We start from the raw sequence: 14,318 nt of genomic DNA on the forward strand, positions 1-14,318 counted from the left end.
GAGTTCTTGCCTCAATTTGCATTTTGGAACCAAAAGAAGGAAAATTCATTTAAAATAGATTATCTGATGACAGGGAGTCAGACTTATGAAAAGAACATTTAAGCTTTATACCAATGAAAGGAAGAATAAAATACATTTCCTACTGGAGCATAATCTTTAGGAAATTAAATGTGTATAATGATTATACTCCAAACATGTCAGGAAGTTTTATATGACAATGAGGTCAGAAATGAAAAGACAGGAAAAATATTGTCTCATCTGAGGGACTATATAAATATAAAATAATATATATTTAATATATGTATATAACATATTTGCCTTTATATATATTAGAAATATTTATCCTAAGTTAATGTTTATTTTACTAGCATATGGAAAAATAAGATTAATAACAAATATTGCATCCATATTACTCTTGAAAGAGACCAAAGTAAAATATTTCATGGTGCTGTAAACTTCACAGATGTCTAATAGATATCTTGAAGAAATGATGATAAAATATGCCTTAATCCATTTTTGGGAAATTCATATTTTTTTATTTTCTTTTGCAACTAAACTCAGCTCCCTAAAATTCTGATTTTGTTTATATTTAAATAAATCTTGATGAATGTGGCTGCCCAGGGAAAGTATAATAGACACCAAGGTCAAATCAAATATGGTGTTTTGGAAAAGACCAGGAGGTAGGCATCCTTGACATTCATTGTCTCTCTACAGCTAACCTAGTGTGGTGCCATGGGCAGACATCTTAATCCTTCTGAACCCGGCTTATCTGAGCCCTAAAATGAATTAGTTGGACTAGATGTTTAAAATGTATTTTTGTTTCTAATGAAAATAAAATTCTAAATTGCTCTGTGAGCAAAATAAGCGTCACCAATATGGTTAATTCTGCCCCTTCAGCCCCTTTAAAATGCAAAATAGTCAATGTGAATTTAAAAAGAAAAATTTATTCATCTCATGTCCACTTTACTTTACCTTTGAACAAACAGTTTCAGATTTTTAGTCTGTATGGTGTCATTGTATGTAGGTCCATTTATTTTTCCAAAGACCTTTTACTCTGATGACTTGATAAGAAACAATCTTTTTTTCCAAAGGTATTGAGTTATTCCCTTGGTTTGTATTAGAGAAGATAAGTCCTTTGAGTTTTTAAATGAGTTTACGTTTTCATTCCATCTCTTTGATTCAAGTTTGAAGGGATTCTAGTTTGGCTATTTTATCTCTCTGCCCCTAGGAAAGCCAGACTTTAAGTTATCCCCAAGGTATCCCTGGAACCATTCCACACCATCTGTAATGTATAAATATATTCAGTTATTCAGTCTATTCTAACTTAGCTAGCTCTAGTAATTTTATATTATTGGAGTCTTTGAGGAGAAAGGCATTCATTCTTTACTGATTTATTCCTTACGGTTAGTCCTGAACTTTTGATTAAGCTGACAAGTAATTTAATATAGAAACAAAAACCTAAGATTTTTCACAATGAGTTAACTAACAGATAGAAAGTTCTGAAGCCCATTCATTGTCTTTATTGAAGTTGACTGGCTGAACACTTCTGAGCACCCTTGACAGATTTCAAATTTGAATTTAAGAGACTTTAAGCATTATGAATTATTCTCAATAAAGGGTACTTGTCTTTAAAACTCTTCACTTGATGCAGCCTTATACTCACCTTCCCAACATGGTATCAGATTAGTTTCTTTGTCTATTTCTTCTCTTTTGAAAAATTCATCCAGTATTTTCTTTCTTACCATGGTGATAAAAGACAACAACCTTTCTTCCTGCCAGTGCATGGCTCCAACATTTTTCTCTTTAAATATATGTTTTAAATATGCATAATTTTGGACTTTTATACATACAGCTCCATCTACTTCAGAGCTTTTAAATTTAGAAATGTTTGGTCACTATAGGTGACCTCTTGTCATATGAGCTCTTGGCTAGGGAAGAAACACAATGGAGAACAAGATAAACATGAGTTCTAATCCAAGTTCTTGCTTACTAGCTATGTTACCTTGAGAATGTCCCAAACTTTTTCCGCATCAGTTTTTGTCATCTGTAAACTGGGACAACAGTTATAAAAACTAACCTATATTAATCTGCAAAAATCATTATACATGGAGAGGCTTTAATAATTAGGAGTTATTTTTAAGAATCTCTTGTGTATTTGAAAATGTTTACCTTTGAATAGGATACAAAAACATAGAAAGTATGACTATCCTTGGGAATTTCCAACTTATTTAAAATTTTACTTTTGCTAAGATACATAGCAATAAGCTTCATACTCCAATCACTTAATTCTATTGCCAGGAGTACTGCCCTGTAGATCACTATGGCCAGGCCTAACTTGCCTCCTCTACAGACAAGGCAGGGCCCCTCAGGAGGAGAACAGGTGTGGTGGAACAGGTCCTGGCCAGGAAGAGAACTATTTTCCTTCCCACCCATCTGCCAGAGAAACATCAAGCATGAAGTCCTAAAGACTATAGCCACTTTCCCTGTTCCTATCAGGCCTCCCTTTGAGCTTCCGTTATCTCCTCACCATAAGCAAAGGTGCTGAGGATGCCAGGCATTCTCTTTTATTCCATCAAGACAAAGGGTTTCTACCTGGCGTCAGCTATATCAGCTTAATCATTGTCTTTGTCTGTCTTTCTTAATCTACCACCATTATTTCTCACTCTGCGAACCATTCAGCCACATGGGCAGTGGCATTCTCTCACTCATTTAACTTCAGTAAATGCTTCTTATATGTCTTATATATCCTTAAAGTATGGGGGTATTAATGAGCAGAAGTACATAGCCTGAATCTATAAAAACATGCAATTTTTTTGTCTTATATTAAAGTGACTATACAGCTATTCTTGCTCCAAACTGCCTGTGTTCAAACCTCAGCTCTATCAGGAGCTCTCTGTGTAATTCTGGGAAAGTTTTAAAATCTATTTTAAGCCTCAGTTTCCTTACCTGCAAAATGAAATAGTAATCATGTATTCATATATAAAGATTAAATTTATTAGTGTACACAAAGTACACAAAATAATTTCCAGGATATAGTAAGATACAAACAAATGTTAGCTTTATTATGAACACTCTTGTTATTTTTCTGTTTTCCAGATACCAGGCTCTTAATTATTCTTAAGAAAATACTTAAGCCTTCTCTCCATTCTCAGTGTTTTAGTCTTCAGATGAACCTGTAAATTAAGCTTAAACTAATCAATATACTGTAGTTCATTTTCTTTATCCATGGTGATTAGTTGAGGTAGGACAAAATCCAGCCAATCAAGTTCAGTTAAAATCCCTTCCAAAGGTTTTGCTGGAGTGTCCAGGAAGATGCATGTCCTTTTTGTAATAGAATTGAACCTTAGACCATATAGTCCTCAATTCCTGGCAACGTTCTCTTCACTATGAGTCAGATAATCATACCATCATAGAACAGGATAGAATGAGTTGAAGGGAAAAGATTAAGCCTCTCGATAAACAATATCAATGATAGTACTACCATATTTTTCATGTTCTAACAAACTACCATTGTACTGTCTCCTTTTATTTATTATTTGGCTAAGTTTGTCAGAGTTGGTTTCTGTTTGCAACAATAAAGAAACCTAACTGGTAACTTGGTCACTTAGAGGTTAATGCAGTTTTTTTTTTTTTTCCTGCCTTTCTCTCTCCATATAATATAGTTAACTTGTACCATTTTTTCAGCATCTGTAGAAGCTTCCCTTCTGGTTAAAAGTCTATGATTGTTTTTTCTAGGATGACAATGTTTTCTGAACTTATTTGATGTTACCAGATGTCTTAGTTGCTTTTCTTATTGCTGAGACAAAATACCCAACATCTAAAGTTAAAGGAGGAAATATTTGCATGTCTTATATTTTGCAGAAATTTCAGTTTAGAGTTGGCTGGTTCAAGGCAGGATGGCATGGCAGAAGGGCATCACAGAAGAGAAACAATTCATGGCAGGCAGAAGGCAGCAAAGCATCACACAGCAAGCAACAAGCAGCGATCCCTTTTCTGTCCCTTGTATCTTATGCAAGCTACCCACCTTAGGGTGAGTCACATTTACCCCATGGTGGGACAGCGTTAATCCTAGTATCACATCATGAATCAATCCCAACATCACTTCCTTGATTCAAGCAGCACACACCCTAGATCCAATCACTTTGGGAAAAGCCTCACCTATGACATCATCAAACTTTAAAGGGACATCTAGATATAAGCTATAACACCAGAATAGAGACAGAAAAAGTAATAAGATAAAGGAAGCCACAATTGTTTCCATTGTGAAGCCATGGTGGTTTTTGTGCCTGTTAGGAAGGACAACTAAATACTACTGTTTGTGTATGCATATGCAGCAATATAAGAGATCAAGCATGTACATTCTAGAAAAACCACAACCAGATTTAAAACTGAAAAATCAATTAGGCTTTGAAAACATATAAACATAAACATAAAAATGTTGGTAAGTACTCTGGAGAAAAATATAGGGTGCAAATATTAGAGTAAATAAACAGAGCATCACTCGAAAAAAGCCCATCACTGATAATATAGCTGGTTAATTATTGAACACTTGAGTAAACTGAGTGTTTGTCAAGTATTTTTCTTGTGTAATTTTGCAGCCCAAGGGAGTATCCTGTACTTTGACATTTATATATGATTCATGTCACCTCTCACTATGCCTAGGGGGGTGAAATTTTAGATTTCCTCTCAATTTCTCTCAAAATTCTTGATATCAAGAGACTAGGCTTCTTTTAGGTTTCACACCATTAATTCCACTAAATTAATTTTGTTTCATTCGAAAATTTTTCTTTGAGCTTGTGGTCACTGATGTGTTACCCAAACAATGTAGTGTTCCTTATATTTCAATGAGCCAATGGCACAAAATGAAATAAATGTGTAAGAGATTTATAGGAAAGTCGAATATGAGTGCAGAACTAATCCAGATACATATAGCAGGGAATAATTCACATTGCATTGTTGTATGATGATGTCTTTAGTGTAAACAATAACTTTCATGGTCTCATGAAAACCTCTTATTCATTTGTATTGACCATTGTTCCTCTCAGTACTGTGGCTTTTATCTTCTTGCACTTCTTTTTGCTCTGCTCTGGACACATTCTTCTGAGCCATGAGATAAAAATTTGTTACCTTACTTAATACCTACAACTACTTTATGAACAATCTATGTTATTAATATCAGATGAATAAATTTATCTTCCCCAAATAATTTGGAGTTAGGCATTATCAATGCAAATCAAAGCTAGGAAATGCCTTGGCATAATATGTGAACCTCTGATAGACACAGCAAGAAGACTTATCTCTGGTGTATGTACATGAGCAAGAGGGGTTAGTATGAGGAAAAGAGTAGCAATTATCAAAAATATAAAAGGCATCTTTTGAAAATTGGAGTTTTTATGTAATTTGATTGTGAGTTTATAAGTTGAAGGGGTTGATTTGCTAAAAAAAAATAATTCAAAACCTAGGGAGAAATGCCAAGAGGTAGTAAGAAAATAATTTTCCTCTTTCATTTTTATTCTTCATAGCAGACCCAAAGCTTGCAAATTTCTTCATTTTATTACTATGCAATCAAGGTACATTGGTTTATTATATAATTAGTTCCTATTTATTTGAGTGAATGTTTTATTGTTGTGTAAGGAAAGAATGCAGAATTTATTCTACCCAATTTCTCCTATTTAATGTTGTTGTAATTGAAATGTTAGTCCTTCAAATTTATTCCTCAAATAGTGATCCCAGATGAGAGCTTATCAGTCGTCATATGATGATGATGATGATAATAATGGGAAATACCTACTGAGCATTTACTGTGTGATAGACTCTCTATATATATTCTTTTTTTTTTTTTGGTACTGGGGATTGAACTTGGGTCCTTGCACTTGCAAGGCAGGCTACTGAACCACTGAGCTAAATCCCCAGCCCTTATCTATCTATATTCTTTTCTAAATCTCCCAGCAATGTTATGCAGCAGGATTAGTATTTGTATTTTATTTTTGAACAAAAACCATAAATAATTAAATGACATACTCAAGGTCACATTAAGCAAATGAGTCTATTTGTGTAGTGAAGACTAGCATCTTATGATTTTCTTTGTTGGTTGTTTAGCTGCTTCCAATATTAATTCTGTGGCAATGTGGCATTATCATCATCATTTGCTGAGCTGGATCTTATTAAACTTTCTTTTCTATTTTCTGATAAAAATTCCAGTTTGGAAAAAAAAATAAGATGTGCAAAAAGGACAAGGAAAAGAAACCTGTCACAATTTACATAGAATAAGAGAAATTTTAGAAGTGGAAATTTCCTAAGGATGAATAATGAAACAGGAAATCTGAGGCATAGAAATTTAGATTCACTTGCTCAAGGTCAAACAGCTAGTTTTATAATCACATTTTCCTTTGTCAAAGAAGTTAAGTGTTTTAAGTAACTAATTTATTTTAGTGTTGGAAAATCTCCATAAATCTTTCCACATTACTTAAATAAATACTTTGCCACTAAAATTGTTTTTCAGTAATTTTGTTTTGGCTGTTTTAGTGTGTGTTTTTCATAATCTCTAACGCTGAATTTCTCATCAGTTCAGCCCTCCAGATTTTATTAGGTTTTGTGTGCTCAGGAAATAACACCATCAAAGCAGAGTTATCTTCACATACGCAGGACAATTATATTGATATATCACGTGCTGTATTTTAATTTCAAAATTATTACCTCATTGTTTCCTCCTGGAGCCCAGTTTTATTTCTTTCTTCTTATCATTAAAGGTACAGTGAAAAGTAATTCACCCTTAAAAAAGAAGAGAAAAAGAAAAGATTGCTTAAAAAAATGGAGCTAGAAAAATCTCCCACAGGGTGAATTCCCACAGTGTTATGGAGGATATAAATTTAGCCCAGTGTGATTCAAACAATCAAGTTAGGAATTTTAATTTAATGGTTTGTTCCTTTGAATTGTTAGACACTCACCTCATTGTGCAAGTCCTGTTTGAATTGGATAAAATTAAACTAAAGTGTGTTGAATTTACCTCAGTCAGGTTATTCTGGGAGGTCTGATGCATATGTTTAATGATGAACTATAAAAAATGAATCAATATATGTAGGAAAAGACTTAAATTATCTTTGCTTTTACAATAATGACTATTATCTCTCAGTAATTTAGAATTTAAATGTTTGTTTTTGTGGTGATTATATCATCTTAGTAGTTTTAAAAGGCTCAGGAGAATTATCTTATTTTGATTTCAACATAATCCTGAATCCCAGGTGTTAGTGTATTGATTGGTAATCTGAATACCTAGTAGATTAGAGGTTTTGTAAATTAGATCCTGCCTGCCTGCCTGACTTGGTTGTGCAAACAAAATGGTGGAAGAGCGTGAAAGGTTGCACAGACCAGATTAAGAACCCAGTATTTTTATGATAATTTAGGGAATAGGCCACTAGGCCAAATGGCTCTGGATGATCATGGCTTATGTTTGGAATTATAATTGTAAGCTTTGATAAAATAGAGCATGCTTCTTTGAAGGTAAGAAAACATATAAAATAACCCCATCAAGAGGAAAGTAAGTTGGTTATAAGCCTTTTTATGTGTTTACCCATAAAGAAAAAAATGTTAATAAAGTGGGCTCTTTGGCAGTAAAATGGAGTTCTTACCACTTAGAGGCTCTAGGAGTTAGGCTAGGCAGGGACCTTGCACCCACATATATTGTTCAGTATGATTTCAAATGTACTGAGGCCAAAACAGATGGTGTACCTTGCCATGAATCATGCTGGCCCTGACTGAATTAGTAAAAGTATTTCCTAATTAGGAGGAGTATTTCCCTCTCCTTTCATGACATATTTCCTTGCCTTCTCTTGGGAATACTTATGTCTCAAACAGCTGTCACTGTTGCTGAGTTTTTTTTTCCTTGAATATAACATTGGTATTAACTTAGAGCAGCACATGCCTCTGCCCTTTTGAATGACCCTGGCCATGTTACACCTGTGGTAGCAAAATTATTCCAATTTCCAGTACTGATAATATAGTGACTCAAGATTTTTCTACTGCCTTGCTGGTTCTGAAAGCCTTCTGCAGGTAGATATATCCCTGCACTAGGGCTTTGATCACTTAACCTAGAGAGATCCGTGGGAGCTAGGAGGGCTTGGGGGAAGGGATGGCATTGACAAAATTAGGAAAGATGTACCTATCATTTTTCAGTTTTCTCAAAAGGTGCTAGACTAAAACAGGAAACGCAGAACAAAATGCAAGTCTGAGAAAGCAATCATTTTCATAGAAATGAAACATTAGGTCCACTGTACCAATTTTACCAAGGGGCTCACATGCCAGGAAACCTGGGCTGCTAAATATGTAAGTGATTTAAAGTTCTTTAACTTCCCCTAGTTTCAGTTTTTTCATCTATAAATAAAGGTCATGAATTGAGTCATTGCTAAGGTCCTTTTGTGTTCTAGAAAGTTCTTTTAAAAAAGACATCTGTGTTGTCTTTGAAGTGTTGAAAGAATATAAAAAGTGATAAAAACTAATATCTTTTTAAAATCCTGATTGCAAAATTGCTCTCAGCCAAGATTAACTTCATTATATGGTTTCCCATGGAGCCTCAGTCTCACACAAAAATCTAGATGCTTTTTAGCTTAATGTGCTTTAACAAGATATTTGTTCAATGCTTAGAACAGTACTTTTAAGAAACACTTTCCTCTCCAGAATCCTCAATAAGCACTCCTTAAGCACCAACTTAATGCAGGGCACTGTTGGCATTGTGAATTCAAAGAATTATAAAATTTGGCAGGTGTCCCCAAGGAAGTTTGCAGTGCTGTTGAAAGGAAATTGAGAGCATATTTAATTAAGTGACAATTGAGTGATCTAGAGAATAATTGCAGTTTGTAACCTGTTTATTTAACCACCTAATTTTCCCATATAGAGGACTTCTGTTCTTTAAACTCTACCACAGTTTAAATAAATCTACTTGGAGTTGACTCATCTCGCAGTGAATAACTGTGTTCCCATGTTCTGTGATATAATTAAAAAAAACTTCTTAAAATTTTCTTGGCATTTGATTCTAATGATTGGAATAATCCCAATGATCATAGCTAAACATATGTGTTATCTATAGCTCTTTTGCTATGACAGCACTATCCCAAACCTCAGGAGACTATAATATTGCTAGTAACGTATGTCATCTATTTCCTTTTTTAAACTAAAAATAAATTTACATTTCACTTGATAAAATGTATATGACTTAAAACTACATTTATCATCTTCTTTGTAGAAAGCGTAGCCACATGACATCATCTTGTTCAAGGGGATGAAAAATAAATAACAGATTGGGATCCCTTAAAATTCATCAAAGCTAAGGAAAAAGGCTGACCCAAATGGCAATTGTCCTTTTCCTTTTTCAGTTCCCTTCTCTGGAATGTGAATAGAGAGGCAGAATTTTCTGGGGGTATTTTATCAGTTGATCACAATTTTAAAGGAACTATTTCCTGTGCAAGACACAGGCATGCCAAACTAGGTTACTAGCTAGCTCTAAGTATCGAGGAAGCTGATCTGCTGTGGAGAAGTGGCAGATTTAAGACCGTGATAGGCACCAATTTCTGTGAAGCTCTCTCCTGGGAGTGTGTTTCTTATGTCTCTGAGAGAAGAACTCAAGGTTCCTTAAGAGAAAGGTGTTCATAAGACTTTAGTGAAGCCTTCTAACCAAGGAATAGTATACCAGGTTTCACACCTGTTCAGTGGCTGGCAAATGAATTTCGTCTTGAGTTTCAATTCAAATATTTTTGTTATCAGGCAGCCTGACCTCACTGAAAAAGTGTTCTGAGTCTTCAAGACTGCATAGTAGGGGTATATACATGGAAGATGAAAAAGGGTATACAATTTACAGGTATAACAAGTAGCCACAAATATAATGGCTTAAAACAAAAGTGATTCTTCTTCCAGTCCTGGAGTTGAGAAATTTTAAAGTCAAGTCTGAGGTTTTAATAGGTTCACTGTGAAATCTTCAACTTCCCTTCATAATAAGGCAATGATTTTTAAACTGTAAACTTATGTTAATTGAAATTTTACACATGTAATCAATATGTCTTATTTCACCATCTAGGGATTCAAATTAGGGTCATCTCTCTTTTAGTATTCAAATGAATGATTTCAAACTCAATTTTGCTGTCATGAAAATGTGTCCCTGTTCTTGGACCTTCTCTCTCTTAATAAATTAAAAAATCCTGAAAGTGCATACTCAGCCCAATGCAAGTAAACCACATGGTGAAAGAATCAAAATAATCTAATAGATTTACCACAGCCAAGATTTCCATTGTGGTTGTTACTATGGCTACCCTATATACTATGTTACTAATGGGGATTGGACTCCCTCAGCACCATAACTGTCTGTGGGAAGGTCACAGTGGAACCTTTTGGCTAGTGATGAACTATGGCTGTGGGGAGCAAAGGAGACTTCTCCCATGGTGTAGGCAGAACTATGTTGATTGTGCCCCTGCTCTTATAACTGTACCATGAAATTTCTCTTTCATAATACAATCTGCAGCCATTTGACCAGGGAATTTGTTTCTACAATGTCTGCTGATGTGGCACAGGAGGGTTTTCCTGTCCCAGAAATAGATAACATCCAGAACTAGCCTCCTTTATAACATCAGAATCCTAGTCCACGAGATCAGGGAAAATCTTCCCTTGGTTCTGAGAGTCTATTTCATTCAGTGCATCTAAATAAATATTTCTTTAGAGGTGTTAGAACTAGAATAGGACAAAAATAAAAACATCACATACTAGAGGCATGGACAAGACTCATTTGTTTTGTTTTGTTTGCATGTTCTATCCTGTTTCCATCATGTGTTCTTTATTTGCCCAAGGTCAGCTTATAGTTCAGGGTATTTGATAAATCTAGAAGCCACAGAATCCCATCTAGAAGAATGGGGAAATGGTGAAAGAGAATAGCTTTCCCTTTAAGGATATTTTCTTTGCAGCCCTCTGTCCAAAATTTAGGTAGTCACATGGCCACATCTGTCTACAAGGGAGTGTAAGAAGTATCAATTATATTCCAGATGATCAAAAATCCTACTAAAATGGAAGAATGTTATTCCTAAGAAAAAACATGTAATAATCAGGAGGCTTCATTCCAAGGATGGCTCACTGTCTTATTATGTAGTCACCTGATTTTATGAGAGGAGAGCTGATTGATCTGGTGGAAGCAGCAGCAGTTTCCCAAAGCCCTGCTCTCTCAACCTTTGCTGTGGTTCTCAAAGCTGTGCTAAGACGTAAGGACTCTGGACCTCATTTTGAAAATCTCAGTACAAAGATGGCAACTTACAGTTGAGAACTACCTGAGTCCTACTTTAGAAAAATGTTTCCTTATTTTCCCTAATACACTTAGGAAAAATAAAAACAATAATATAGCAGCAATTCTAGCTTTTCCTTCCAGCTTTTCCTTCCTTGCAGAGGGTATCATTATTATTTAAAGGTATCTTCAAGAAAGAAAGGATTTCAGATATACCTGGAGTTCCTCTTATTCACCATTTAGGTTTATTCCCCACTTTCTAGTCCAACACTGCTTTCCTCAACCTATATTCATGACGTTGATGTGTATCCTACAAGGTCATTTTTTTCCCAGTTAACTAAATTCCATACTTTATTTTGATTTCCTTCCCTCTAACTTAATGTCCTTTTTTTGCTGTTGTTCTATAATCCCAAACAGGGATTCCTCATTTTATTTAGTAGTCATGACTCCTTTGGCTCCTCTGAGGTTTGACCAAATCTCACATTTTCCTTGCTTCTTCTGACCATCATAGCTTGGTTTTAGTGCTGATTTCCTGATGTCACATTAAGGGTATACTTTATCGACATGATTTATGACTGTTTATATTCATCTTAATCACCTGACTGAAGGGATGTTGGCCAGGTTTCTCAAACGTGCTTGCTCTTCTTTTTCCTCTTTGTCATGTACTTCGTGGAAGGAAATCTCTACACAGCTCACACAGAAGGAGGGGGAAATATGCTTTTACTGTTGAGAGCGGAATATCTATATTGATTACTTCTGCATGGGAGGTTATCTCTTCCCTCATTTATTCATTCTACTACTTATTTATGTCTGTGTAATTTCATGGGTATTTGTTTCATACATTTGTGTCCAATATTACATTATTTTGTGCTTAAATCATTTCTTCTTTGGCCATTGGGAATTCTTTCAGGTGGCTCCTATGTCTCTTTGACATGTTATTGTCTATTTTTTGAAAGTCTTTATTTTATGGTATTATAAGATGCTCCAGGCTCATCATCCCTCAATCCTAGAATCAGCCAATTCTCAAAAGAGTTTGGCTTTCTTTATTGGAGAACAGCATTAAGGACCAAGCTGTATGCACTAGTCCTGCTCACAATCTTTATGAACATATACCTGTATGTAAAGCTAGTAAAGCTAACAGCAATAAGACTGTAATTGTGACTTTTTAGCATGAAAGGAACAGGTGATACAATATTTAGAATGTGATCTTTAGGACAACCTGCCCTCTCCATCACCTGTGACAGCAGTCACTTACTGAAATGAGAACTTGAAAACTGAGCCAGAAGGACTTTTGAAGAAGTTGCTAAGGCGAAAGCAGACTTTGGGCTCCCCACTTCCAAATCCAGGTAGAAGTAAACACACAGAGAATGTATCCTAGTAGGAGAATGTATCCCAGATTCCTGAGGTCCACTGGCTCACTGAAATTCTGACCTGGTAGGGGACCATGCTAGAGAAAAACCTGAGAGACCCAAATGCTCTGTTTTTCTGGTCAAGTCTCATTTCCATTGTGGCTTATTTTCTGGTTGAGAAAATGGAGTCATTTAACAAGTAAATCAAAAAAGCTTGATTGAATAATACAATTTCTGTATTGATTGATTACAAAAATTTTCTTTTCAGATGTTCTGTTTATGTAAAAAATCATGACAAAGTTGTTTTGGGGATCTTTTTGGGTTTCTTTGATTTAAAGAAAAAATTTAGAGGTAATTTGCATGGTTTCTTTAATTCATACCTCTTTCAGTTTTGTTGGAGTTGTTTCCTCTTTGCATCAGTGACTCCTATTTAAACCCCATACAGTGGGAAGAATGATGTATTTAAAACAAGGTTGTGCCTGTGAGAACTGACATCAGTGTAGATTTGAAAAGAGTTAGTGGAGTTAAATATCAATATATGTATTTTTTGAAGCTGTGTTTAACACTGATTGTTTCAACGTTGTTTTTATAGTCACTTCTGAATGTTTTAATGAGCCTGTCTTTCATTTTTCTCAAAACTCCTTTTTCAGAACTTTTCTTTTCCATAAAGATTTTTCTAGCCACTTCCCTTAGTGACACCACAGGCAAGCCCAGTTGGACTTTCACAGCTAGTTCCGGAAGCAGCCCTCTACCTCAGAGCCCCATTGCTCTTCCTGGCTCCTGGGTGCTCTTCATCTAAAGAAAACCCTCTCCTGGCCTTCCTATCTCTTGCAGCCTGAGTCTCAGGTCATGCGCAATTTTTATTTCAACATGTCAATCATAGTGGCAGCTATGCCCTCTCATCATCTTATTTTCTAAAGCTCTCTCTGAAATTGAATCCATGAGACTTTTAAATAATCTAATTTATTGATTATGTGTTAGCAGTCTGTTTAATCATATTTGCATTCCTTTGGTTTCAGACTTTGCTCCAGAAGCACTGCCTTTTTTTTTTCCCCGCCTTGGGTTTTTCCTGACTGCCAAGAGTTCCTTCCCTGGTATATCAGGAAGCAATCGTCAATTAGGCTGCCCAAGAAAGACAGGGCTGTGTCACTTGTCATGTGCCACGGCTTTTGGACAGTTCTGTCTAAACACACATTACTAGCTAAGCCAGGCGAGTCAGAGATTAGAGTCAGAATAGGCCTGCCATTCCTTCAGACAGAGGTCCTGTTAGGTCATGATAAATAGCCACAAGATTTATGGTTTCCTAAGGAGGAAAACCATTTCCCTGGACTATTGCTCAGAGTGGTATCGGTATGCCAGACACTTTTTGCCTTACAAACATCATGACACAGGAACAAGATCACTCATCACATGTGTTGTTATGTTGCAGTGCAAAGAGTATGGGGTATTTTCGAAAAGGCAGTGGTAGTAAATGGGCCTGCTTTCCAGATTTTCTTTGCTTCATTGGGCTATTTGAATCTAGAAGTCTATTTTCAATTTAGTCTAAAATCTTCTAGTTTTTCTCTCTTGAATTACATTATTTACAAGCCTCTTGAAAGATTTTGTATTTTTATTTTGAAACCAGAGAGGCCAGGGTACATCTCTTTTCAATGAAAAGAGAAAGTACATCTCAGTGGAAGTCAAGATTTCTGCCCAGGTTACCAGAGTTGCAAGTA

Source organism: Fukomys damarensis, unplaced genomic scaffold, assembly GCF_012274545.1.
Source record: "Fukomys damarensis isolate Sample0158 unplaced genomic scaffold, DMR_v1.0_HiC HiC_scaffold_20, whole genome shotgun sequence".
Classification (NCBI taxonomy): Eukaryota; Metazoa; Chordata; class Mammalia; order Rodentia; family Bathyergidae; genus Fukomys; species Fukomys damarensis.